The following is a 27210-nucleotide window of genomic DNA, read 5'->3' as shown; positions in this document are numbered from 1 at the left end:
GAAACCAATAGGGGCTGCAGCTGCTGTTGTAAATGTTGGGACAGCAGCAGATATTGGAGCCACCGTCCCTCCTTCATACATTTGGGGATCCTTAATATTTGCGCGTATCCTGCAAATATTATTTGACAAGTAGGCACCTAAGCCACTTATCCCGGGTGCAGAATTCCGACCGTCGGCATCCTGAAGGTAAGTATCAGGGGTGGGTTAGGGTGCGGGGTTAGGTTAGGCACTATGGGGGGGTTAGGGTTAGACACTAAGGGGGGCAGGTTAGGTTTAGGTTTTGGGGAGGGGGGTTAAGTTCAGGCACTAGGGGGGAGGTTAGGTTAGGCACCAGGAATGGAGGGTTAGGGTAGGGAGAGGGGGAGGGTTAGCATACCGACTAACAAGTGTCGGTATGTTAACCCTGTCGGGATCCTGGCATCGGGATTCTGACCGCAGAGATTCCGACTTCCGGCAACCCATACCCAACCCATTACAAATAATAGTACAAATTTTGATTCCTTCAGCTCCCGGTTCTAGACCAAGTGGAGCTCAGGACGAGAATTTCCTTTGACATGAGCATAAAGCTTCAAATTGTGCCATTGTGCGGTCTCCTTCCCACAATGTAATGCAGCAAATCAGGACATTAAGTTGTAGGAGACAGGACTATGATGAATCACAGTAAATCACTTCATCACTACACCACATCTGGGAGACTCCTAGAAATTCTGGAAGAGTAGGCAGGTATGGACTGAGCACATGTACTGTATGTAAATGCACCATTTAATGTGCATCTTTTCCTACATTGGTTTGGGGTGAAAATGCACGCCACTGCACATACATTGGTTTGGTGTGAAAATGCACGCCACTGCACGCACATTGGTTTGGGGTGAAAATGCACGCCACTGCACGTACATTGGTTTGGGGTGAAAATGCAACGTAGTTTCCACTGTCCCCCATCTGTACTGTTCCCCTATAGTTTCCACTGCAATCTATCTGTGCTGTTCCCCTGTAGTTTCCAATGCACTCCATCTGTACAGTTCCCATATACAGTAGATTCCATTACATCTATCTGTAAAAAATCCATGACAATTGTGTAATTGTGGTATTAACAAAACCCATGTTTAATGTAAATAATTAGTTATAACTGTAAAAATTATTCTTAAAATGAAAAAAACATTGATGCTGCCAAATGAACAAACTATTGTCCATGGATCCTGTGACCTTTCGTAAATCCTGTCTACAAAACACATTTATTAAAAAAAAATCTATAATATAATTTAATGTAACTAGATATAAAAACACTTTGGGACATATTTAACAAAGTAACTTAATGAAAAATCCCCATGAAAGCAATATTTTAAGAAGGGGAGACTGCAGTATCAGTAATATCTGCTGCGGTTCCTCCATTTTCATTGGCAAAAAAAAACACATATGGGCATGCCAAACCAAAAACGACACCGTTCACTTTACCTTTTATATACCACAGACAGGGGCAGAACTATGGAAGACAATGGAGGTACCTGCCGCCAGGCTCCAGCTCTGAGGGGGCACCTCCTCCATTGTCCACAACATATTCACCCCACTTAGGGCTGTAACTATGTTCCCGGAGTGTACCGCCACGGCCGCCCAATACATGGCACCCTTCCTGGCACCTGAGAAGCCACCATACACTAGTGGAGAGCTCTATTTCAGACCATCAGCTGCTGCCTTCATCTATCTATAGCCTGTCTGCATGCGAATTGCTACATTACAGTGTCAGCGGCTGTGACGGGGGGGCACCAAATTATAACTTGCCTCCGGGCATCTGGGATGACTTTACGCCACTGATCACAGAGATGGGGTCTTTTCATTGCTTCTGTCTCTGTGTGCGATTATTGACAAACACCAAAGATACATAATTTCTTATTGCCGCAATATTACACTTATCAAGACAAATTCCACAATACTGGAAAATGTGCCCCTGTTTAATATGATGACTTAAAATGAAGCTATGCATATTTACTAAACAGATTCAAAAATATGATTCAAAAATATGTTAAGCTATAATAATATCTTTTACTGCAGCACAACAGTTAACAATGACCTTTTCCAAGGCTTCAAAGAATATAATTTTACAGCTCAGATAGCATTTTGGTCCTTAGGACTGGAGGCTTGTTGTGTTGTATTTTAAAGTGCCACATCTATTTAAATAGCCCCTGGGAGAGGGATAACAAATGACAAGAGGTTGTTCATTCATGAGAGTTTCAAGAGGTGGAGGCAGTGCCTGTGAGTACACACAGGAAAAGTAACATGCAGTGGGAGTGACTTAGGTGGCAGCATTCAGAGTGAGAAGAATTCAGCGCAGCTTTACACACCCCAGACATTACAGCACAGGCAGTCTCTGTGCTACCATACCACACTCCCTGTCCCAGCTCTGTGCCTGGCAGCAATATCCTGGTGAACTTGGAGTACTAACTTTTCTGAGATAAAGAAGGGAAGACAAAAAAGACAGAAGTGGAGTCACCTTATCCTTCAACCCACTCCTGTCTCTCCTGCAGAAAACTTGGCATCACTTCCTCCTGGTCATTACTGACCCAGAACTTGGAGACTATTTGCATTCCTTTTGACTCTTCTATTCCTATTCAGATCTCCTGCATGCTCCATGATGATGCTGCAAGTAGTTTGTGGATGTGTTTCACTGTGACGGAATTGGGACTTACTGGAAAAAGGAGACAGTGTGTCTGGAAGAATTTGGAGGAAAGGGAAAAGAGACCTACTGAGGCTTTTATTTCTGGCTTCACTCCTGGGGTTGAAATTTTTGCAACGTGGATCACTAAGCAGAGAGTCAGAACAGGTAAAGTCATTACCATTTTATTGCCCCACAAGTCAATGCTACATATGTCACATTAGCCATTATAAAATCTCACGAGTTTGTTAACATTTCACAGATGTTGAGTTGTGGCTGCTTTGATGTTGACAAGTCTTTAATTATTTTATGACCTATTATGTCTGACCTGTATTTTTAACACTGAGCATAAAAGTAATTACGAAGGTTTTAAGCCCACTTTTATTGCACACATGACTATTAATATTTGTGATAAAGACTTTTGGTGAAATGATTATGACTCAATCTCACGTTACTTTGGTGTGTAATGCACACAGCTGGGGGTGTCATTCTGCAAAGCTACAGATGACAACTTTCACTGATATCTATGAATGACTTTTATGGAGCACTTTACATTTATCAATCGAACAGTGACAGTCAGTAGCTGAATCATACATTGCTAATAATACAGATTAAAACATCTCTCGTGTATTACATAATTTCAAGTCCTCGTGATTAAAACTTGCCTGAACCACACTTATGTTTACATTTATAGCAAATATCACATGAATAGCTCTTAATGCTTCCGTGAGCAGCCATGAAATGTTCATTTCTACACATATGTTAGTACTTTAATTAATGCCGAATATTAAGCCTTATGTAGATTTTAGTTATTACAGTAACTAGACTTTATTCCTAGCATTTGTTCATATAACACTGTGGGAACTACACAATGTATGCAACATCAGTTAGATGGTTTAATCACCCCCTGTGCTGTGATTGGCCTTGAACTCATAATGTAGAGATTAGTGATAATGATCAGGCCCCTAAACATTTGGATATCATGGGTTCCCCTCCTTATAGGTTATGCTGGAGAATATCCAAGTTAAAAAAATATGGGTTAGTTACTAAAATGATAAGATTATTTCACCTGTGTAAAATCCAGGAAACCATAAATATATGGGCAGTTAGAGGTTGTTTAGAAGAGAGATGAGAAACTGTGTTCTGTTATACTGAAGACCTTCTCATCCCTGACTGTGATTTAGCCCTAATGAGTTCAGGCTGCTCACTTTGATGTCCTGTGCTCTTTGATGTCTGGGTGCTGCATCTTGAACAATCTTATTTGCGTCCCTCCGCAGTTTGAATAGATGGAGCCTCACGCATCACCCACCACACGATCAGTGCCTGAGCTTGTAGTGTCTGTTTTCCACTCCTGCTTATCCTCCTCCTCCCTCCAGATGTGCAGGGAGCCCCGCCTGAGAATTACCAATGGTGCCACCTACTTGCCATTTGCAATCGCTGCAATGTTTCATGCAATCTGCTTTGAATATCAAAATGTTTATTTTGTGTTTCGAGCTATAATGAAGGAGTTACTATACTTGCCTTTGATGAAACAACTTTTAAATAAAAGCGACAGGTATGAAATAAAAGTCACGTGGAACTGGACATTGCAAACACATCACAGAGCAAATACAAGTTTTACATCTAACATATTTACTGTATTACTACTGCTTTAAACACAGTGTTTATTGATGTTATAGCACCAAGTGGGACACATGCAGTAACAACTTTACATATTAATAATAACAGATTGTTTAGGGGTGTCGGGGACGCACATTAAATAGCTGACAGCTCCTCAGCAGCAGAGGTCGCTGCAGGGAACTGTCCCAGTCCGGCGTTCCGGAATCTAGTCCGGTCCGGCTAACACCTAATCCCGATTGTTTATTTTTAAGATTAATAAAGTCACAAGATAAAAATGTTTTAGTTATGCTGGCCATACACGCTACAATTATCGGGGCAATCCGCCTGATATCGGCGGATCGCCCCGATAATTGTAGCATGTGTGCGGGCGACCGAGGGTTAAATATTGCTCGATCGGGCATGCAGGATTGTCCAGCATGCCCGTCCGATGCGATATTTACCCGGTAAACTGTCGGCCGCATCGGGCAGTGTATGCCCTGCCGCGGCCGACAGACATTTCCTGTGTTCCTTTCTACAGAAGGAACAGGGAAATGTCTCCTCCCCCGGGGGCGGAGCGCGGATGTCGGGCTATACACTGTGAGATTTCTCTCACAGTGTATGCCGGCGACATCTGCGGCTGGCAGGCTGCCAGATAAAATGTCTGTCGGTCTGACAGAAATTTTATCTGGCTGTGTATGCCCAGCATTAGTATTTCTAGCATCATAAATTAAAATAAATAAATAAACAAAATGTAAACATAAGATCACAGTTTGAGCAAAGTATTACATGTTTTTTCTAAAATAAAAGTAGAGATAATTTTAGAAAGTTGTATAGAGTGTCAGTTTAATACATATCTAATGAAAAAAACGATAGTAAATATGCACAGTACCATAGGTGAGGATAAGAGGAAGTCAGCTATGTATTACATTTTAAATGTGCATGTGTAGCAATTTATAAAGTGCCTTTAATAAACGAATCAGTATTGCTTCTTAGTTGTCTTTATAAGGTACAAACCTTGGTTTTGGTCCACTTTGCAAGATTTCTTGAATGTTGTGGGTACAAGTGCCATCCTGTTTCCTTGTTCTCCTGATGTTGCAAAGAGAAAGACATAATTTTATTAAAACACCATATAATACATTAATGAAACATACCTATTGCTTCCTTGTGTACATTGAGAATTTAAGCTCTTGTGAGCAGGGCCCTCTACCCTCTTGTGCTTCTCACTTTATTTTCATCTACTTCTTACCCACCACTAGGACACCTAACACTTGGTTGCTTATGCCCTGTTGCTTATTTGGGTGTTATGGCCACCAATGTATCAATGTATATTATACATGTCCTTGTCCTGCATTGTATTGTATTGTACTGTAAGTCACATTTTTGGTTATGTACTTTGTAAGCGCTACGGAATACTTGTGGCGCCATATAAATAAACAATAATAATAATAATAATAATAATACATTGTGGGGATTATTAAAAGTCCTTTGGAGCAAATTTAAGAGGGAGTTATTTGGAGATATAATTTGGGAGCATGTCTTGCTGTAATATTGATTGCAATGTTTTTCAAATAATACAGTATATGGTAGAATATAAAACATAATATAATTTGCCAGTTAAATATTACTATTTAGCCAAGATACTCCTTCCCCTCAGTGGAGCCCCAGGATGCACTCTTGGTGAAATGGTTAGCATTATTGCCTCACAGCACTGAGGTATTGGGTTTCCTTCCCACCACAGCCCTGTGTGGAGTTTGTATATTCTTCCTGTGCTTGTGTGGCTTTCCATCGGGTACTCTGGTTTCCTTCCACAATCCAAAAATATACTAGTACCATAGGCGTCTTTATAATGGGTGCAAGGTGTTTGGTGCACACAGGCCCCTGGGTCCAGGGGGGCCCATACCGCACACCCTGCATCCATAGTTAATAATACTTAGCTCTCCGTAGATTCCAATGTGCTGCTCCGCAGCGCCGGACTGGCACTGCAGAGCAGCAAAAAATCACTGGGAAAATGGAGGCGGACAAATTCCCGGTGACCTGCACATGTGCAGAAAAGATGTCCCCAGGAAAAAGGTGTGAGCGCCATTTTCCTGGAGACCAGTGCATGCGCAGTAGATTCTGGCATGAAGCCAGAATCTACTGCGTTCAGTGCGCTGACAGAGGATGGGGCCTAAACAGAGGCTGCACACAGGCCCCCTCCTCTCTTAAAATTCTCCTGACTAGTACAGTACATTTTGCGCACTTATACAGTTTTGGGGGATCTTCTATATTTTTAGCATGTACAGTATAGTTTATGGGGACATGACCATATACTGTAGGGCAATAAGATGCCACAAGCTTGGATATTTCCATTTCCAATTTGTCCTCCTGATCACACTGATTTTCAGCAGCCATTACGGAATGGCAAACAAACAACTTTTGTTGGTGCTATACTCATACTTGCCTATTCTCCCTTCCTGAGAGACTCAGGGTGGGTTGGTCTCCTGGATGCCTGGAAGATGGGCAAGTCTGCTGGAGGCCTTCCGAGAGTAAAGTTTTTGGTGGAGTGGATAGTCTGGATTCATTCTAATCCGTCTCATCGTGGCCCCACCAGCACTTCATACTGCTGAAATTGCGGCAATGTATAGCAGGGATGAGGCCAAGATGACACAAGCGCACTGCCCGCTTGCCAGTACTATCCCCCTCACACATCGCTGCTGGAAAGTCAGCTATTAATGCAATACTACAGAAAATTTTAGTGCAGCTGGCACTTGCCAGGGCACCAGTGGGAACAGACGCTGGTCAGAGGAGATTTCACAGGGAATTATATAAATTATATGGTTTTCCAAAAAAGTGTATCTACACATCCTGCTGACATAACGGCTAAATGATGCCCCTACTCCAGATGGCACTACAGTTATACCACAAAGCTGTGATGTTTATGTCTTGTCTATGGTGGGAAAGTATCTCATATAATAGTTTTTATATTTACAGTGACTAAAAAATGGACTCCCTCCCCCTTGGCATTTTTCAGATTGTAATTGCTTATATCAGAATCAAAGGATTTATTTGGAATTTCAGACAACTGATCATCCAAAAATACTGTGTAGTGTCAAATAAATAACTCAAAATAAAACAGTGATTGTAAAGCATTTTATTAATTACATTTAGAATCAGACTATATATTTGATTACATAAGCATTCAAGCCTTGCTAAGGAACACCTAAATAAACCTTGGTGCAATCGGTTGTCTTCAGAGGTCACACAATTCTGTGACTGGAGCCCATCTGTTTACCATTATAGGGTTTCAATTGATTTCAAAATAAACATAAACACACCAGTCTGTCAGAGGTCCCAGTGTGCATTTCCAAACAAAGCAATTGTATAAAAAGTTATGGAAAAGTACCAGTCAGGGTTCTCCATAATGATGCCCTTAGAGTTTTTGTGGCATATCCAATTGGCCACAAGGTTTTCCCCACAAACAAAAAAAGTGGGGGTCATCGCGACCAATTTTCTATTACCACGGGTATGTGCAGTCCCGATAACAGTGGTATCCAACAGAAAAAAAATAGGTTGCCAAATTTTTTCCAGCAAAACCCCACAGGAAATGGAAAAAAAAATTGGAAACAGCCCCACCCATAAAAAAATTGGGTAACAGTAATAATGTTTATAGGTTATTACTGTACCAAAGAAATATAAATTGTTCTTTAAAAATGCAGCAAATGGATGATTTGTGAATTATTTTTAGTAAAAGCAAACTATTTTCATTTCATTACAAATAAATAAATTGAAAAATGCAAAAAAGTAGAAATAAGGTGATGTTGGGGGATATTAGGCCAATTAAAAAAAACAAAAAAAAAACGATAAATGTCAAAGAAAATTTAAAGCAGTTATTTTTCTTTTACATATTTGCTTTAATTAAATTTGAGGTGTATAGATTAACGAAAAAGTTGATTTTGGGGTAATTTGAAGTCATTATTGGTTTCAACAACCAATAATGACATGGAATGAATGATTGTATCAATTAGGTTAATTGAAAACTTCCAGTTGCCTAATTAGTAATTAGGGGGTTTCCAAGATGATCTGAAGGGGTCCCCAACATTTCAAGCTTATAATAGGGATTTTTTTTCTTTTTTTAAACCTGCTCTGGAGCTGCGAGAAAATAGCAATGATAATTCGTATAGAAATTACCGCAACTGATTTTTTACCTGGCAATTGAATATGAAAACCCTTGAGAAACCCCCGCACTGTGGGTTTTTTCAAAGCTTTGACTGCAATTGGATATGCCCTTTTGCTATCACCTGCACCAGTGCAATATTTACCTAGAGATCATCATACCCTACAGTGACTGGAAAACATATAAATTTAGCAGTTACATACATAAAAATACATAACTTGGGGGTCTAATCATCATCACTTTATTTCTACAAAAGCAGATGAAAATTTACATTTTCACTTGCAATTGTAGAAATTAAGTTATCGGGCCATCAAGAAGGTAAAACAGGAGATATCACAGATATCTCTTGTTTACCTTTCTCTCCCAGAATGGGCCACTGTCCCCATACACTAGTATGGGGACAGAATTCATCAAGCTCCGAAAATACAATATTTTGGAGCTTGATTGCGGGAGCATTCGCCATCTTCAGATGGCGAGTGCTCCCTCTACCGTCGTGGGTAGCGAAAAGGGATAATTTCTTCCACCGGACGTCGGGGCTCTTGTGCGCATGCGTGACCTGTAGGTCCTGTGTGCGCACTTGTCTCACTACTCCAGAAGGATCACTGAAAGGATTCACTGCTCCGAAAGGAGCAGTGAAGCCACTCGCAGAGACAACAAATTTTCGGATCAGTTGTCTCTGCAGCGTAGCAATGATGAATTGCTCCAGCGCTCGCGACGAGTTAGTATGTTAATTATGTAATTAACAATATGAATAGATCTTATTGCGAATCTATGAAATGTTTTTGTCAGTGGTCCTTCTCCTATCTGATGGAACTCAAGCTATATCATACAGACGAATGGTCAAAAGTCGTAATGCCCAAATGTGCTACAGTAACTTACTCAGTTAAATGCTCAGTTAAAGGTGCTCCTATCAAGTATTAAAAGAATAGTGGAAATACTTATATATTGAATTATTGTATGATTTTTTTTTACTTATAAGCCTTGTGTTTTTGTTGTGGTGGTGGTTTTGTTTGTTTGTTTGTTTGATTTTTACTTTACAGAATATTTTGTGTTGAACAGTGGTAAACAAATTTCCGGTAAGTATATTTTGCTAAACGAGGTGAATACAAACACAATTTATTAATTTTCAAAAAGGAATTGCTGTATTATGTTCTATGTTATTGAGGCTCTCTATAGAGGTGCAGGAATAGACAATGGCTACTGTTAAATTAAAGTTGACTCTTAAAAGAACGTTTTGAAACATCCTTAAATTTACATGTAAATGTTAGCTTACAGAGACATTTGATACTGTATGTTTCATTGTTATGTTGAAAATTTGATTTGTTATATAAGCCATTACAGGCTTTTACTTACACCGTGCTGTGTTTTAGACACATTTATTGAACAGGATTTTTCCTATGAATTTTATGTGAATATGAATATTATTTCTGTCATGATCCCAGCCTAATAATAAAAACTGTTATTATTATAATCTTCATCATCATCATCAGTATGCCTGGCAGGTGCATCTGTGGCTCTGTCCATCTCTAACTATAGGGCAATTACGTAGCCACACCTTTATGGTACTTGGCATACTGTATGCCCCTTCCCACCCCTGCTTCATGTCTTGTGATACACAAAGGTGAAAGCATAATTGTAAAAAGTGTAATAATGACACACATTATGAAAAGCTGTTTTAAAACCTTGAAAACGGGGCTTGTGTCACTCTGTAAATGACCCCTATAATGTAAAAACACCCATGCTCACAAAACAAGATTGTTACCTCTTTTATCCGATATGGCTGTATTCTGTAATTGGAAAGAAGCCTTGTGTGTTTTACCACTAACTTGTACTATACTAAGTACAGTCCCCAAATAAAGCTTTTACTGTAGTATTTATAAACAATTTATAAACTCTTCTGATTCTTAATTATTATTTATAAACAGTTATTTATATAGCACCAGCCGTTGCACTTTACAACTGAGTCTTCCATAATACACAAAATAAACACAATACATATGTCTAATCTCCAGCATCAAAGCATGACCTGTTACTCTTTAACTTTCACCTCTTTTCATCATTTCACTTATTCAATGTCATCCTGTAGTTGTTCTTTATTCTCAGTGCTAGGTTTAAGGTCAAGTAGTCACAAGCTTCCTTTAGCCCAAAGCATTTAACAGCTTTTAGCATAATTACTTCACATACAGGAGAAATCAACTTTAATATATGTCAGTTGCATTACCCAAATGTGCAATCTTACTTGTAATCAACTTTATATTTATGGGTTTTTGTTGATATGAACTAGTGGATAGTAGACAATATATTGTTTAGGGCCCTATTTTATATCTTGCTAAATGAGAAATAACAACCTTCACATGTACTCCATCCTAAACTAATGTCTATAACAGGACAGTGTGTTGTGCTACAAAGCATTATACAGAGGCATAAAAGACAACGTACGGCACCTACGGTACCAGAGTTGTATTGTCTGGAGGTCATGGAGTCTGTGGGATTGTCATGGCCTCAGCTGTGTTGGCAAACCATTCATTGTTTGTCAGTGAATAATAAGCAACTACTCAAACCTAATAACCTGGAGATAAGCCAACTCATCCAGCTAAGAGATGGCAGCTAACACTCTACCACTGTACTCCTCATAAGTCTCTTTATGTCCTGCTATCCATGTCCACAACAATAGGAGAGGAACCGATAACCTACCTCAGCTGTATGCGCTAGTACAATATACTGCAGTTTGTCTGCCCTTCACAAAAATCACACTTTAAAAAGTGAATTTTACTCTTCAAACTATTGTATCAGGTCTTCAGAATTGTTGGGAGAGAATCTCATTCCAAAGTATGTTGCAGTGGACAGGGCTAAATCTGCATACTTCATGTTGGGTAAGACCATACAGGAATTCTCAGGATGCTGCAGTGCCCGTTCAGTGAAACACTAAACAGAAGGGATATAATGTTGCCTTCATGTCAAAGATGCATACCCAGACCCTCCAACAGCACCCCTTCTGCCTGGTACAAAATACTTACTCCTGAGCTTGCCACTTCATTTATTGTTATTGCAGATAACTGTAATACATTAAATAACATGTTTCAAAAACATCCTTTCTCTCCACTTAATCAGTGCAGCCCAAGCAAGTAACTTGTATAGTCTCTTAAACTGCATCCCAGCATGAAACCAACCTGGAGTAAAATATACATAAAGTGGCTTTATAAACTCATTTTAAGTATCCTGTAATAACAAAACATGAACCGTAGTGCTCAGTGTGTCGTTTCAGGCTTCCTCTACTAGGTCTAACTACAGATTTGAAAGAAAGAACAGTTCTCTCCTGCAACCTTGTATCACATTTCCAATTGCTTTCAGATGATATCCAGACTTCCTTCCAGGACCTTCTAGCCAGAGCTTGCCCTAATATTTTAACCAAATTAGTTTGAAAGTTGCAACGACACGGTTCATTTCTTGCTTTGTCTTATATACATATCTTTATTTTTATTTATCAAATGGTAAATCAGTTTTTTTTTTAGTTTATACAATTGTATGTTTTTTATTTTTTATTGTAACTTTAATCAGCAGAAATGGAAGGTGAACATGTGGTTAAAAAAATGGTAACGTGCCAAAAGTGATAGGGATGTTAAGATATATTTCCATTAAAGTATACAGTGCTGTCTAGGCGTTGTACTTTCTATCCCCTGCACTCAGGCAGCTATAGCAGGCCTAATTTATTTCTAGATTTTATGTATAAGTATGAAAAAATGTGAATACAAATCTTTGTTAATAATGTAGCATTTAAAGACATCCTCACACTAACACAAGCACAGTATATAGTAGTTTCTAGTGATCAAACATATTCTTAAAATGTAATGTCCATATGATGGAAGGAGACATGTTTTTGTCATATAGTATTTCATCATTGCAAAGGGAGGCATGCAGAATATCATGGGCTGGTATGTACTGGGAGGGCAGCTGGTATTAGGGTGTGCGGGGAACACGTGTCTCTGGAATCTATATAACTAAAGAATTATGCCCAGAAAAACAAATTGCACACAGCTGTCCTAATATACGTTCTAGACAGCAGGAAATTGTCTGTCTGTCTATCTATCTATCTATCTATCTATCTATCTATCTATCTATCTATCTATCTATCTATCTATCTATCTATCTATCTATGTTGATGGCAGTATAATACATACTTATATTGTGAAATCCTTTCCTGGACACATGGCTATAATAACCTCCTTTTTGAAGAATGAATTTGCATCATCCTGGCCCAGCTCCTCGTTCCCCACTGTGTAATGACACTAATTGCGTTATCTCCCAGGGGGGCATGCTGACATGATTCACATTATCAGGCACATCTACAAGTAAGCAGCATGAAACGCATCCTCCTCCCTCAGCAAATCGTAAAGGCCCTGCCCAATTCACAAAAAAATAAGTGGGATCTGGGAGTAGGTCCCTCTCGGAAAAACTCAGATGTCCATAGGTTTCTATTAAGCAACTCTTTCTGGAATTTGGTGAATAGATTAGAGTCAAACCTCCAAAAATTGCATTTTTGGAGGCTTGACTGCATTTTTAGTGTTGATGCATCCCGCCACTAAACAGACAGCCACTCAGTGAAATATAAACTTATGTTATATCCTCCCTCCTCTCTCATACTGATCGTATGATTATCACTAGAATACTAACCTAGCCACAGAAGGTGGAAACAGTCTGATACTAGGATATTCCAATTTGTATTTATACTACACTTACCTATTATTGTCTCATTAGACTGCCAATATAAAGGGAAATAGTTGTTCTCTAAGTCTATAACTATATACTATTGGCTTAAGCAATTCATCAATATAGCAATCTACAAAATAAACCCGGGTTTGCAACTCTACCCATATACACCAACATTTAGTGGCTATTTATGTAATTCAATAAAGACATTATTAATACAAAATTAGTACGGCCATAGCGTGATGAGAGTACTTTTTTACAGTCTTCATGTCAGTTGCAATAATGTGTTCAGTTGTAAGTAGGAGGAGTAGTTATGAGGCACGTGATATCTGCAGGGTACAGGAAGGGAATCTGTATGAAATACCGCCGGACACATCTCACTGGTACTGCTTCCTGCTTCACCTCGAAGCAGAAACAGTTGTAGCGACATGATCTGTGCCACTATAATACATCCTTCCCATTATCATTTGCTTACACTATTTGTTTCACATTTGTTATATTCATTTTTCATAGAATTAAGGTACTATTTATTTAAACTTTGTTTGGAATATTTCTTGAATCTGGGTTTAAGGTTATTAGTCCACATGGTTTTTATCATCAATACATATTTTTGGTTGCTATAATTTATTAGACTATTGCAAAATATGCCTTTTATCTAGCTGCTGAGTTCATGTGTAATTAGTCATTAGAGAACAGAGTGGACTGATTGAGAAAGAGTTCTGTGGTATTGTCATACTAACTAGAATAATTAATTTCATGACTTAGTATAAAAAAATATACATTTTTATTAGCAAACATACCCAGTATGCATTCATTTTCATCATTTATAACATTCACAGCTTATTCCACTTCACATTGTAATTGTGATACTGTAAATGGAGGCACAGAAACAAAGCCACCATTACAAATAGCAGTATAAGTAGAGCAGATACTGGTTAGCACAGCTTACAATGTACAGGGATACTGTAAATAGACTCATTACATTTTTATTGAATAAACTTTATTTATATAGCCCACACATATTACACAACACTTTACACAGAGTATTTATTCATTTTATTATTCCTATAAGTCTCTAGTCAATGTATCCCATAGTTTGTATTCTGTCCCTGGGGCCGCCATGAGGAATGTGGGTCCTGGTATGAAAGAGGGCATGACCACATTGTGTGGGAGTTGTCACGCTACCACATTGGTAACAACAAGTCCCCACCGCACACAAACATTAGGGTTAATCTCATAAGAATCCAATTATCTTCCAGTGTGATTTTTTTTTTACTTTGGTAGGATAACGGAGCACTTGGCATAAGCCCACACAAACATGAGGAGAACATACAAACAGAGCCGTAACTAGACTTTTTGGTGCCCTGCGCCAGAAAGAGCATTGGCGCCCCCCTCATTTTTCAAAGGGACATAATGCACCCAAAAAAGCCCTGGCCCTTCCCCATGGCTTCATGGGGAAGGGCCAGGGAAGACATAGGAGAGGCCAGGAGATGCTGGGGATGAAATAAGAGGAAGCTACAAGCAAGAATGATAATAAACAGAAATTTGACAGGCCCAAACAGCGCCCCCTGACCTGTGGTGCCCTGTGCGATGGCACTGGCCGCACTACCCTAGCTACGGCCCTGCATACAAATTAACACAAGTCAGCAATTCTCGCCACTGTAGGCTAAGGTAGTTATAATATTATTTGCATAGCAGTGGGGTGAAATAGATGGAAACATGAGGTAGAGAAGGATTCAAGGATAGAGAGCAGATGTGACAGAAATGGTTTCCTGATAACAGACTGCTAAAATGCATCTATTCATTCTTTACTCAATTTTCAAATGAAAGTATTATGTGAATTTCGCATCCTTCCCTCTCCCAATCTGCTCCCGCTACACCTACAACCAGGGCCGCCATCAGGGGGTGGACTGCCGGGACTGTAGTCCTGGGCCCGGACACTAGGGGGGCTTGTTGGTGCCCGCTACTACCGCCCACCCACTACTACCCCCTGGCCCAGAGTGGCAGACAGTGACAGGCTCGGCCTTGGGCCCACTCCTACCAGCGCGCTGCAGCTGCCGACGCCCAGTACCCACTACTATCCCCCTGGCTGGGCCCCCCCATTGCTGCACAATAGAGTGAGTAAAGTGACTCATCGTGAGTCACTTCCAAGTTCTCACCCAGCCTCTCTCCTGCTCTGTCTCCTTCCTTACCTACGCCGCATTGGCCGACATGCCCTCAATAAAGTTTTTCTTTGATCACTGAAGCTGGCGTGGCATAACATCATCGTCACGCCACGTCGCTGAATGAGATAGGAGCCGTGGCAGGCGGGTGGTGTGAGGATTCTGAGGAGCCTTTCACCCAGAGTCTCAGGCCATTGATTTAGTGTTCAGACAGTGGACACAGCATGATGGGACTAAAGCTGGGCACACATCTAAAGATTATCTGGCCGCCAGCCAACTAGTTGATTGGTTGGAATGAAAATCTGGTAACTTATGGGAGTAACTGATGATCAGCAATTTGCTCCTAAATGCCAGAAAACAGATGAAAATGGTCGTCAGACAAGTTTTTTAAATGTTTGATCTAAACAATTTGTTCAAACAACAGTTTTTGTCCGTTCTCTGGCGTTTCCGAGCAAATTGCTGATTGTCATTTGCTTTCTTACCTTACCAGATTTTCATTCCAACCAATCAACTAGTTGGCTGGTCGGACAGATAATCTTTAGATGTGTTGCCATCTTAAGTCTGGGAGAACAGACTGTCCTGTTCCATGGATTTCGTCCCATGCTGCCTGGCAGGCTCCTGCTATTTTTAATATGTCTCAATTTGCCAATATTTTTATATTGTCTGTGAATAAGGTAGCGGGGGAAGGGCGGGTGTGGGGATGGGTTTGGGGGGGGGTTTGATTAGGGGCTGGGGGGCCCTGCCTATTTTGTCAGTCATGGGCCTCGCCATTTTGGATGGCAGCCTTGCCTACAACATTCCAGAAAGCACATCAACAATGTGAAAATCAGGACTATTCTGTGAAAATTGGGACTGCTGAGTAAGATGCTGTCAAAGAGCTAACATAGTCTGTGCCACAGTTGATTTAGTAAAATGTACTAATGTCCAATGTTACCCAACATTCAACAGAGTACACCTGTTTCCTCTTATATCGAACTCTTCTAAACACCGTTCTGGCTAATTACACCAATTTAGTACAGTACAATGTTCTAAATGGCGTTATCTTGATTGTAACAAAGTTGTATATTCTATAATAGCTGCAGGACACATCTGTCAATTGAAAAAAAAGATAGAAAACAGCCATAATTAAAATACAAATACAGACTTTGATGTCCTATAGTAAATCATGGTACTGAAGCCCTGGTACAGTCATAACAGCTACCCCTGAGTGACAGGAAGCATACCTCTGTTGGCATGCAAACACACAATAGCCTCACAGTTCTCAGCTCAAGTAGTGTGGTTTATAAAATGAATCACCCCAAGCCATGAAGAATAAAAATTTGATAAGCTTTTGTGTTTTGTAAATATAAAAATCTCTTTCTAATTATTTACCCAAAATGTAATGCTAAGGGGCTGATGCAGAGTGTGCACTACCCCAGATGGTGCTGTGTATTTTGTGTTTCTGCACTGCACATACCCAGAAAGCAAATCCATGATTGCAGAATGGGGTGTATTAGGAACGCATCAATGCTTAACCAAAGAGGTGTATTGTGAGTGGAAAGGGCGTCCTCACATAGACAAAGTTCAGTAAGAGTGTGATCTTCTTCAGACCAGCAATTGTGCACAGGTTCACCTGTTTAGGAGGTGTATAGTTTGCACCTACTATAGGACAGGAGCAAGTACACACTTATTAGAATGATTTGTGTGATGTATATGGCTCTGTATATGTGCGGATACACAATTTCTGCATGCACAATTTTTTATGCATTTATCAGCTATTTTGCTAACAACTGGCATCAGGCAGTAAAAGTGTACAGCAATGATTACTAAATCCGATAGTTTCATGCTGAAAATAATCAACTGATAGATGTAATATGAGGAACATGTGCATATAATCAAGACCACAATGCGAAATGTGGTACCCATACAAAGGGGGCATGGATGCACCTCTATACACCAGTGCTTTGTGGCACCCTCCTCTCTTACCTTTCTGCCACTGCTTCAGGTAATACTATATTATACATTTATAGCCACAAAATCCATTCAAAAAATGTCAACATGTTTTTATGTAAAACTGGCATAAATTAAAAACAGGAGGTTGTATCCTTTTGTAAGATATGGTGCAAAATTCTAGCTCTTCATTTTGCCATTATAAGAAGTAACTGTGAGCTGTTATAAATGAGTATAGAACCATTTTTATTCACATAGGTGCCAGTCTGAATATCCTCACAACATGCAGTGCTGTAATCTGTATATGTATATTGGAGACTGACTACATCTGCCGGAGCATAGTGCTCATATATGATCATTATCTTCTTTTCCTACAATTTCCATTTCATATGCAATATAGCATGGTAATCCCTCCAGCTGTGTCTCCTTACCTCTGGCATCTCTGGGCTATCACTGGTACCCTCCAGGCTCACCAAGCAGGTCCTCCTGTGCTCTCCTGTAGGGAGCTTGTGCTACAGACAGCAGGGTGGGGGTGACAGACACTGGCAAAGGGGGAGTTGGTTACAGGCAGCAGCGGTGGCGACTGCTGATTACTCACAGTAGTGGTTGCGAGGTGGGGGCATGTCTGGTACAGACACCGTCTAGGGTTACACACACCATGGGGTGGGGGGGCTGGGGCAGACACAGGCACCGGTGGGGGAGGAAGGTGGTTACGCACAGTGGCGCACGTGGGTGTGTGGGGGGGTGTCTGGGAGAGACACCGGCGGCAGGGGCGGCTGCAATTATGAGCGGGGGGGTGGGGTTTGTGGTTACAGAAAGTGCCAGGATTATCAAGGGGAGGGACAGATGCAGTGTGAGGAATTCCTTATGGACACCTCAGCTGTTAAGGGGAAAGTATCACAATTCTGAAAAGCTGACTCTGCAAAGAGAGCTGTTTTTCGGAAATGAAACTTTTGTCAATGAGACATGAAGAATGCCTCTGAAAGGTTTTTTAAACTTGCAGCAAGTTTAAAGCATAATTATCTCTAGTGATAATTACGTAATGATGAGTAGGACACATATAATATTGTTTGAGATGCAACCCCATCTGTATGAAATCTTACAAACAGTATTACTGTATGACCACAACAAAATAGAGTTTGAATAGCTGACCAGTCACTTCCCTATCAAAAATAAATAAAAAATATTCAGATGTATCATTCAGACCAGTATTAAAGGTAAGAATACTAAACAGCTTTTCAAAACTTAAAAGGTTCTGTATGGAGAGTTTGCATGACATTCCCTTTTTACTAAACCAGAATGGTTTCTGTGTTAACATAGATCCCCAGAATGCTTTCCTTCTCTAAACAACAGGTTACAGTTTTATTGGAAAGTGCTACTGTACCAGTGTTCTGTCATGTTTCTCAACCACACCTGATTCAGCTTTGGAAATAGAGTGAGATTTAGCACTTAAATGATCATATTGGTGAAACCATGCTGCACTGCAGGTGGCGCAGATTTAAAACGTGCAGAGAGATTTAGATTTGGGAGGGAGGTGTCCTAACTGACATTTAAATTGTAGAGTAATAAAGCTGTGCAGTATTTTTGGGCTACATGCAAAAGCAGCCAGTATTACCCAAATTATGTATTTACACCCCTTGCATTGCGACATGGTTTGACCAGGTTCACAGTTAAGTGCTAATTCTCACTCTATTCCCAAAGCTGAATCAGGCCCATAGTCCATTGGAATTAAAGTAGTCACCTCACCTCTGTACCTGCATGGAGTCCAGCGAGTGGTAGAAAATTATACACCACCTTAGCTTTCGTAATAGAATTGCATCAGTTGGGTGGTATAACCATGTGTTAAGGGCCCGGGGTCTCCGAATATTAAGGCCCAATACAAGACTTCCAGGTAAATGTAATGGCCAATCCCAGTGTGGACATAAGTAATTCTGCACAAATCTAAAGTCAGTATTTGACATTGATATAGATCAAGAGCTGCATGTTACTGTAATAGATAATATTTTAAATAATTGCATGGTTTATATTTAACTATATTGCATATCATGCTCTGTTTCACTCCTCTGTCATAGGTCATCATGTTAAGGGAGAAGGGCAGACAGTGACCACAGAGCTCTTATAGTGGATGGTTCATACACAGAGGCAGGGCCAAGGATTTCACAGCAGCTGAAATTGATGTTGTTTTTTCATCTGCATCATGCTCAATTAGATGTGGGAGGAGCTTAAATGGTCTATAATTGAATGTAGAGGGGTAATACTGAAGATTCAATGTATGTGTTTAGTGTTGCCTAAATATATTTATGTATATCTGCATTATTAACAAGAGTTGAAGCTGGTTTGATGCTTAGCCAAATATTAAAATAATAGTATTTTCATTTTGGTATTTCTTGTATCACATGATGCTAGAATAAAAAAATAATTTTGAAAAACAAAAATAGAATGATAAAATGATGTATTGGCAATACTGGAATGATATTATAAACCCTACCAGTATTATCAGTCCCTTTGGTATGTTCAGTAGCTTTCCCTCATTGCCTCAGTAGTTGACAATACAGCTAAGATTTCCCACTGATTCAGAACTGGAAGACCAGAGGCAGCAGGAAATGTTCCTCAAGTTTGATGCTTCCTATTGGAAATTGGTAGGATGTAGGTATCTCCAAGATAACATCTAAAGTACATATCCCAAGGGAAGTAAACTAACTTCGTGTTGGTCCGGATACTGATGAAGACCATAATAAATCATAACATGGAGACACACTTGCCAAGAAATACTTAGGCCAACAAGCATCTGGTCGGAAATTATGTCGATTAAAACTATGAATATAAGACTTAGAGCTGCACTACCACCTGCTTAATACATTTTACAACCCTTCTTCCCCTAGCTGCAGCCACAGGGAAAACAACTACAGTACAATTCTTCAATACATGAGAATCAATGTAATTTGCCAGTTTAAATTTGCTGCAGAAGGAGATACCGTATGTGACTGGGAGCTGCAATTTCTCCTGGTTATCGGCCAGGCGTTGGGATTTCAACGCCTGTCATTAGTACCCTGCCGGGATTTGACATCGGGAAGCCGGCAGTCGGCATTTTGACCGTCGGCTTCCTGACTGCATCCCGTTAGAAGAGCCAGAGTAGCTCTGGCAAAAAAACCTATATGGAGCTACCCTAGGGTCTCTGACTAGGACAAGGAGAAGTTTGGTGAACTTTGCATAATACATGGTAATGCAGCTTTAAGTAATACAATTCCTTGAAAATACTATTAGTTTGCATCCATGTTCTTCTATTTTACCCCTTCAATACAAGGGGGGTAGTCAAGAAAGCTTGGAGAGAGATAAAATTGTGAAAGATAAGTACCAACCAATCAGCTCCTAACTGTAATTTTTCAAACACAGCCTGTAAAGTGACAAAAGCTGATTGGTTGGTACTTTATCTCCATCTATTTTATCTCTCTCCCAGGCTTAGTACATAGACCCCTAGATTGTTTGTTTTTGACAGTTATACCAAAAACATTTAAAGTAAAATACCACTATACAAATGGACTAAGGGCCTGATTCAGAGCCGGACGCTATTTGCGCTCGCTCGTTCAGAAAAAGGGGCTGGCTATTTAAATGAACCGTTCGCTATTTGCGGTCTGTTCACGCCTCTATTTCTGAACGAGCGAACAAAACATGCAAACGTAATTTTGAAAAAAACGCCCCCTGGCCGCTCGCATCATACGTCATGTCCGCTCTTTATTAGATTAATCGAGTACATCGAAAGGCGTCTGAACTACTTGCTATTCTTGTGGTTGGTTTTTCCTACCACAATCATGCGAGCAGTTATGACTATAAAACAACCAAGTGACGTGGTCAATGACGCTGTTTTGCTAATTATGCACACCCTTAAAACGCCTGTTTTGACCTTTAAGCACGCCTGCGTTCGGATCTCCACTCCCCGTTTTCAAGCACCTTCCCCTGTTACCACCCACAAACGCCTCATTCTGTCACTCAAAATAGCAGGCATTCGCTATTTAGCGAGCACACGATTTTCGTCCGCACTGACTGGTTCGCGCATGCGTATTAAAATCCGTACTCATGCGCAGTTGTGCGAACATCGGTAGGAACGAACGAGCGGCCGCTTACGAGCGGCTCTGAATCAGGCCCTAATACATAAACAATAATGGAAGTTAAAATTTACACACACAAGTTACTATAGTCTTATATAATATACAGTGCAATGTCCCTTGAGTAATAAATTAGCTCCTGATGTTCCAACATACAGACAATAATAATAATGGTGAGAAATATAAGTGACTGGACTGCTAATATGTGATCTAGTTAGCAACACATTATCTGTCTAAATCCAATTGTGTCCTTTGTACGTCAATTAGTTATGTATTGCAATTGTTCTATTTAGAAAATAACGCTCTTACATATATATTAAGCTCAGTTATATGCGAATTGTCTTTATTCCAGAAAGTAGATTTCCAGCTCAGGGATGCTCCATAATAATATGTTGAGACACGTTCTATGCAATTTTAGAGCTAAATTTGTACAAGTTCAATATTTTTACACCACTCTTCTCAAGAAGTTTTTTGTAGATAATAAAATATATCTTAGAGTTTATAGATGGGTACAAGTAGCTTATTTTTTTTTTTTGTACAGGAACGGATCATCTTAATTTGTGTGTCATACAGTAATTTTCGAATGAATGCGCCTACACACAGTGTTCTTTATACTTGCCACATGATTTGTGCATCTGTGCATAAATGTGATTTTTACAGTCTTTTGCTATGGTTGTATGTTTAGTAATTTAGGGGTCTATTTATAAAAGGGAGTACATTCCTAAATTTGGAGAAAACTGACACTTTAGGCAGATTTAGAGATTCTCCCTATTTACCAAGTAGGTTACGATGGGAGTGGGTATGTACCGCCGGCTGGCGGGATGCCTCCTGTCACTATACCGACAGCGGCATCCTGATGGTTGGTATCCCGACAGGGGTCGGGTAAGTATACTTACCCTCCCTCCTTCTCCCCCTAACCCTCCCTTTTAGTAGCCTAACCCTAACCCTCCCCACCCCGTACCCTAACCCTCCCCACCTAAGTCTCTCCCCTTCGTGCCTAAACCTAACTCTCCCCCCTTAGTACCTAACCCCACACCTCAGGTGGTTCCTAACCCTAACCCTCCACCCTAGGGTCACCTAACCCTAACCTCCCCCCAATACCTAACCCTAACCGCGCTACGCTCCCTAAACCTAACCCTCCTCCCCGCGGCTAACGCTAAGGGCGCCCCGGACTTTCCTCATTCGGTTTGGCGTCCTTCTGCGTTCCGGCATTGGGATTAAGATAGGTGTCGATATTTTTGATATTTTGATGCCTATTTTAAGTCTTGTCGGGATTCCTCTGTTGGTATTGAGATCGAAGGCATCGCGGCGGCCTGTCTCATAACTACATCCCGTTACTATGACCATTGCAGGTATCATTGATATTTTTATTTACAATTTTATATTATTATTTTTTTATTTACATTTTTTTTCAATAAATCTGCTCTTAGAAGCCAGAAATAGGGCTACCGGGTGTATGTTGGGCTATGCATGACCAATAGGGAAGTCTATGCTTACTGTTGCTGGCCAGTATTGCTAGTGAGTTGAGAATCGCTCAGCTGTCACATTCTTTTTTTAACATAAATTGTCCCTCCCAAAAAAAAAATGTTTTGCAATAGAAAACAGGATTTTTTTGGCCTATTTTACTCTAAACTGCTTCCCTGGCTAAATTGGAGCAAGGGACACAAAGTAGAGGGAATCAGGGACATAACTAGAACTTTTTGGGCTCCACAACAACTCTTTGAAAGTCCTTGCAATGCTTCTAGACACTGCTTACCACAGCACGGGATGCGGTCAATACCCGACCGTGAGGATTCCGGTGCTCAGAATGCCAGCCCCGGAATCCCGACACCTGTCAGAATCCCGGCGCCGGTATCCCGCCGGAATTCCAAAGGGAAGTAGCGGGGTTGTGGGGAGGGTTAGGAACTAGGGGGTGGGTTAGGGTTAGGCACTAAAGGGGGAAGGTAAGGTTTAGGGAGCGGGGAGGTTATGTTAAGGCACTAGGGGGGAGGTTAGGGTCAGGCACCGGGGAGAGAGGGTGCCTGACCCGTGCCGGCATCACATACCCATCTCCCACAGCACTTGTGCTCCCATTTCAAAATATTGGCAGGCTCCCGTTTACCACAGTCTTCAATCTCATTTGCTTTATTAATCACCCTTATATGCTGTATGCTGAATCTGCTGCATGCAATCCACTGCAAGGTGGTGGTTTTCTAGAAATGGGCAGTCTACAAACTATTTGCACTGTAGTGAATAGTTTGTAGACTGTCCCTTTATGTATTCAATATAGTGTTGCCTATTCATACAGTGCCAACTGGTAGTATTAGCGATGTTAGCTGGGTGCAGCGGTGGCAGACCATGTAAGCCTTCGGTCCACATAGCAACTGCACTCCTTGCACCCACTATAGTTACGTCTCTGGAGGGGATCATTCACAACACTGTGAGTTAGTAATAGGTGAGTTAGTAATAGGGATGTGCACCGACCCCCGTGTTTTGGTTTTCGATCTGTATCTCCTTCAAGGTTTTGGATCTGGATTTGGTTTTGCAAACCACCCTCAAGTGTTTTGGTTTTGGATCTGGATTTTTTAAATGAAAAATAGCTAAAAAGTTTTAAAAACAGCTAAAATCATGTAATTTATGCAATCCAAAACCCGAAATTCGTTTTTAAAATCCGAATTCCGAACCACAAAAAGATCAGAACCGTGACCAGGATTTACCCGGATCTCCTCGGGAGATTAGAACCGCGACTCAGATTTACCCGGATTCACGAAATTCGGGTTGATTCAGATTTCTGGAGAACCGAAGCGCACATCTCTAATTAGTAACTCATATGTGCATGGTACCACTGTGCTTTGGGTGACTAATTTGATACATTGTTGAACTGAATGTATATATCCAGCATTTATTTACAGATGGTTTTTGGAGAAGCAATTGATTTATTTTATTGAATTTATGACACATTTATTAATGCTTTGTTCTCTAAAAATCATTTAGTCAGTTTCTGGGAGGCTGGTCTATTCTCGCAGGAGTCTGGAAGAGCTCCCCGAAACTGGCAATACTCCCAATTATTGAAGGAGAGGAGGATAATGGTTAATGCTGATGTTAAAATCAGCTAGAAGCATGTGATTACATTATAGAATATTTATGATAAATATTTGAAGGTAAAGACTAGCTGTTGGCCATGGCTACGCCCATGATGAAATGGCTTCAGGCAAAAAAAATTTTATTTGAGGTGTATTGTTTTTTTGCTTTGCATAGGGGCCCTGTGGCGGAAATGGCCCAGCGCTATACAGTGTGGTGGCAGCAGCGCCTTTGCCCACCACTCACACCAATGTCACTGTGAGCCCTGTGCACAGACTGCTATGTAGCCTATCATATTCAAGTGAAGACACCTCTCCCCCCACCCCTTACGGGTTATTTCTAGGAGTTTCCACTACAAAATAATGCAGTTTTCATGAAAATTGGTTCAGTAATTGTTGTGCCAACTTGGAACAATCAAACAGACACAACGTTCTTATAATATTAGTATAGATGAAAAAGTTGCTGTATTCATTTTTATAACAGTTTAGAAAGTGAATGCAAAGGCCTGACTCAGGGATATGGGTATACAATTCAATGATGCCCTCCACGAAAGGCCGGCAAGCGGGAGCAGGTGGGGGTGGCTTGGCGTGGTGAATCTCATCATCATAGCCCTGACCTGATTCTGTGATTTGGATATTGAGCAGTGAGAAGGGGGTGCTACCCCCATCACCCATCTGAGCATGCGCTCCGATTTCTCCTAGTGGGCATATTAGTCTCTGAACCATGCTTTTGTTTTAACTTTGGACCCTTTTGTAAAAAAAAACAAAATTAAAAACAATCTGCTTACAGCTTTTATTTTATTTTTACCATTTATCATAAACATTATCCTACAAATTTGAACCTCACTTTGTTAGATGTCCTTGATACAGCCAAAGAAGCCATTCTGAGACTGCTATTTAAATTGTATTATATTTCATCAATTCAAGATATGGACTGAGACTGATTAGGAGTTACAGGATTTGTTATGGTTATAGCAGCAGCCACCCAAGTAAAATAAGCATTATGTTGGATTGCCTAATAAATGTATCTTGTGCCGTTAAATGTCTTGTATAAACTACAGGAGATAGCATAGTAAGTATTACAACTGGACACTGTAATATGCTTTTTCACAGTCAGATTTGAATTTGTGAAACATTTTATAATTAATTAACTAGGATGAAGTTAAAAGACTGGCGGACTAAATGCTGCTGGTCTATATCCTGACTGCTAAAGCTCGACTGGGGACTTAAGACAGGCATCGAAATACTGACGCCTATCTCAATCCCGATGCCAGAAGACAGACAGACGCCGGACCGAATGAGGTAAGTCCAGACATCTTAGCACATAGCCGTGGGGGGGGGGGGGTGTTAGGTTTAGGGACTCCCGGGGGGACTTAGGGTTAGGCAGCCCCCAGGGAGGGTTAGGGGGTTAGGGTTAGGCGCCACTGGGGAGAGGTTAGGGTTAGGCACCCCCGGGATGGTTAGGTTTAGGGTGCGGGAAGGGTGGGTTAGGTTTAGGCACCCCCAGTGGGGACCTTGGGGTTAGGCATCAACCTGGGAGTTTTAAGGTTAGGCACCACTAAAGGAGGGTTAGGAGGGGAGAGGGGAGGGTTAGGGTATTTACCAGTGCTAGTCGGCATCTTGTCCTGTCAGGCTTCTCCTGTCAGGATATTTCATACCCATTCCAATTAACTTTATCTTTATACATGCTGGATGTAGACTACCAAATCTAAATAGTTACTACATTGTGACAAGACAAACTGTATTGATGAATAGTAATGGTGGGCTTCAGTGACTGTGGGCAAATGTCACTGAGTGGCGGGTTCTAAACCCTGGGGGGCTGGAGGCGGTTTGGTGGCGGTTTCTAAATGACAGCTCTGTTCTATTCTATTCTAAAATTTGTTTTGACGGCAGTTTTGCAGTGGTTTTGGCCTTAGTAAATCTGCGGACAGCAAAACCGCAACCAAACCACCGGGGTTTAGAACCCGCTGCTTAGTAAATTTTGCCCATAGTATGTACCAAAAATCTCAGAAGTGCAGCAATTTTTATCAGTAGGTATTGTGGCATTGTTCCGGATTTAACTTTATTATCAAGGCTGCTGTATGTAGTAAATAGATGTTGAGTTTTTTTATTTTCGAAAGAATTGTCTACAATTTCTGAAACTGCTGCACAAGCATAGCATTGTCATTTTCCGAAGAACTATACTTTTCAGAGCTTGATACATAGGGGTATATATACTAAAATGCAGGTTTTTAGAAGTGGCCCATTTATCTAGCACCTTACAGAAGATAATAGCTGGAATCTGATTGGTTGCTATGGGCAACATCTTCACTTCTAAAATCCCGCAGTTTAGTAAATATATCCCTTAGGTTCAAACCACAGTCCGCAGTGAGAATCATGGGGACTGCGGTCTGCAGCGCTGTTTAGCCTTTTACAGGTAATATCTTTGATATCTCCAGTAGCAGGCTATTGCACAATTGCCCTCATACTTAAAATCATGCGGAAACTGCAATTTCGCATGATTTAGTGAAAGAGAGAGAGAAAGAGACAGTGAGACAGGCAGCACTCCTGGGATCAGAAAAAAAATCAGAGGAATGTGAATGAAATGCACTAAAATAGAACGAGAAGCATTAAATAGTGCAGCACAACATAAGTTCAGCATGTAAAAATGCAAGTATGTATTCATTACAATGAGTTTTTTTATGTGCTTAACTTGATTTGAAAATGCATGTTAAATGCAAAGGGTATGTTGTCTAAAGCTGCACATGCTTGTGTATAAATAAATATTAATAATAATGTCATGACAAATTCTAATTATAAGTAGTTCAACATAACTCATGACATTTTGTGTAGTTTATCCTTAATTCCTTTC

The 27210-nt window shown here is 40.6% G+C and overlaps 1 protein-coding gene across 1 annotated transcript in view; it reads left to right on the top strand.

Moving 5' to 3' along the window:
• The first annotated feature begins 2293 nt into the window (after positions 1 to 2293).
• LPAR1 (lysophosphatidic acid receptor 1) overlaps positions 2294 to 27210 on the top strand; it is a 161728-nt gene continuing 136811 nt past the window's right edge. The window contains exon 1 of the mRNA XM_088461270.1: positions 2294 to 2815. The gene's annotated coding sequence lies outside the window, so the exon portion shown is untranslated. The remainder of the gene's footprint in view (positions 2816 to 27210) is intronic.

The sequence above is a fragment of the Taudactylus pleione genome, unplaced genomic scaffold (assembly GCF_031769625.1).
Source record: "Taudactylus pleione unplaced genomic scaffold, aTauple2 ptg001032l, whole genome shotgun sequence".
In the NCBI taxonomy this organism is placed as follows: Eukaryota; Metazoa; Chordata; class Amphibia; order Anura; family Myobatrachidae; genus Taudactylus; species Taudactylus pleione.
This window is presented reverse-complemented; position numbering and strand designations above follow the sequence as displayed.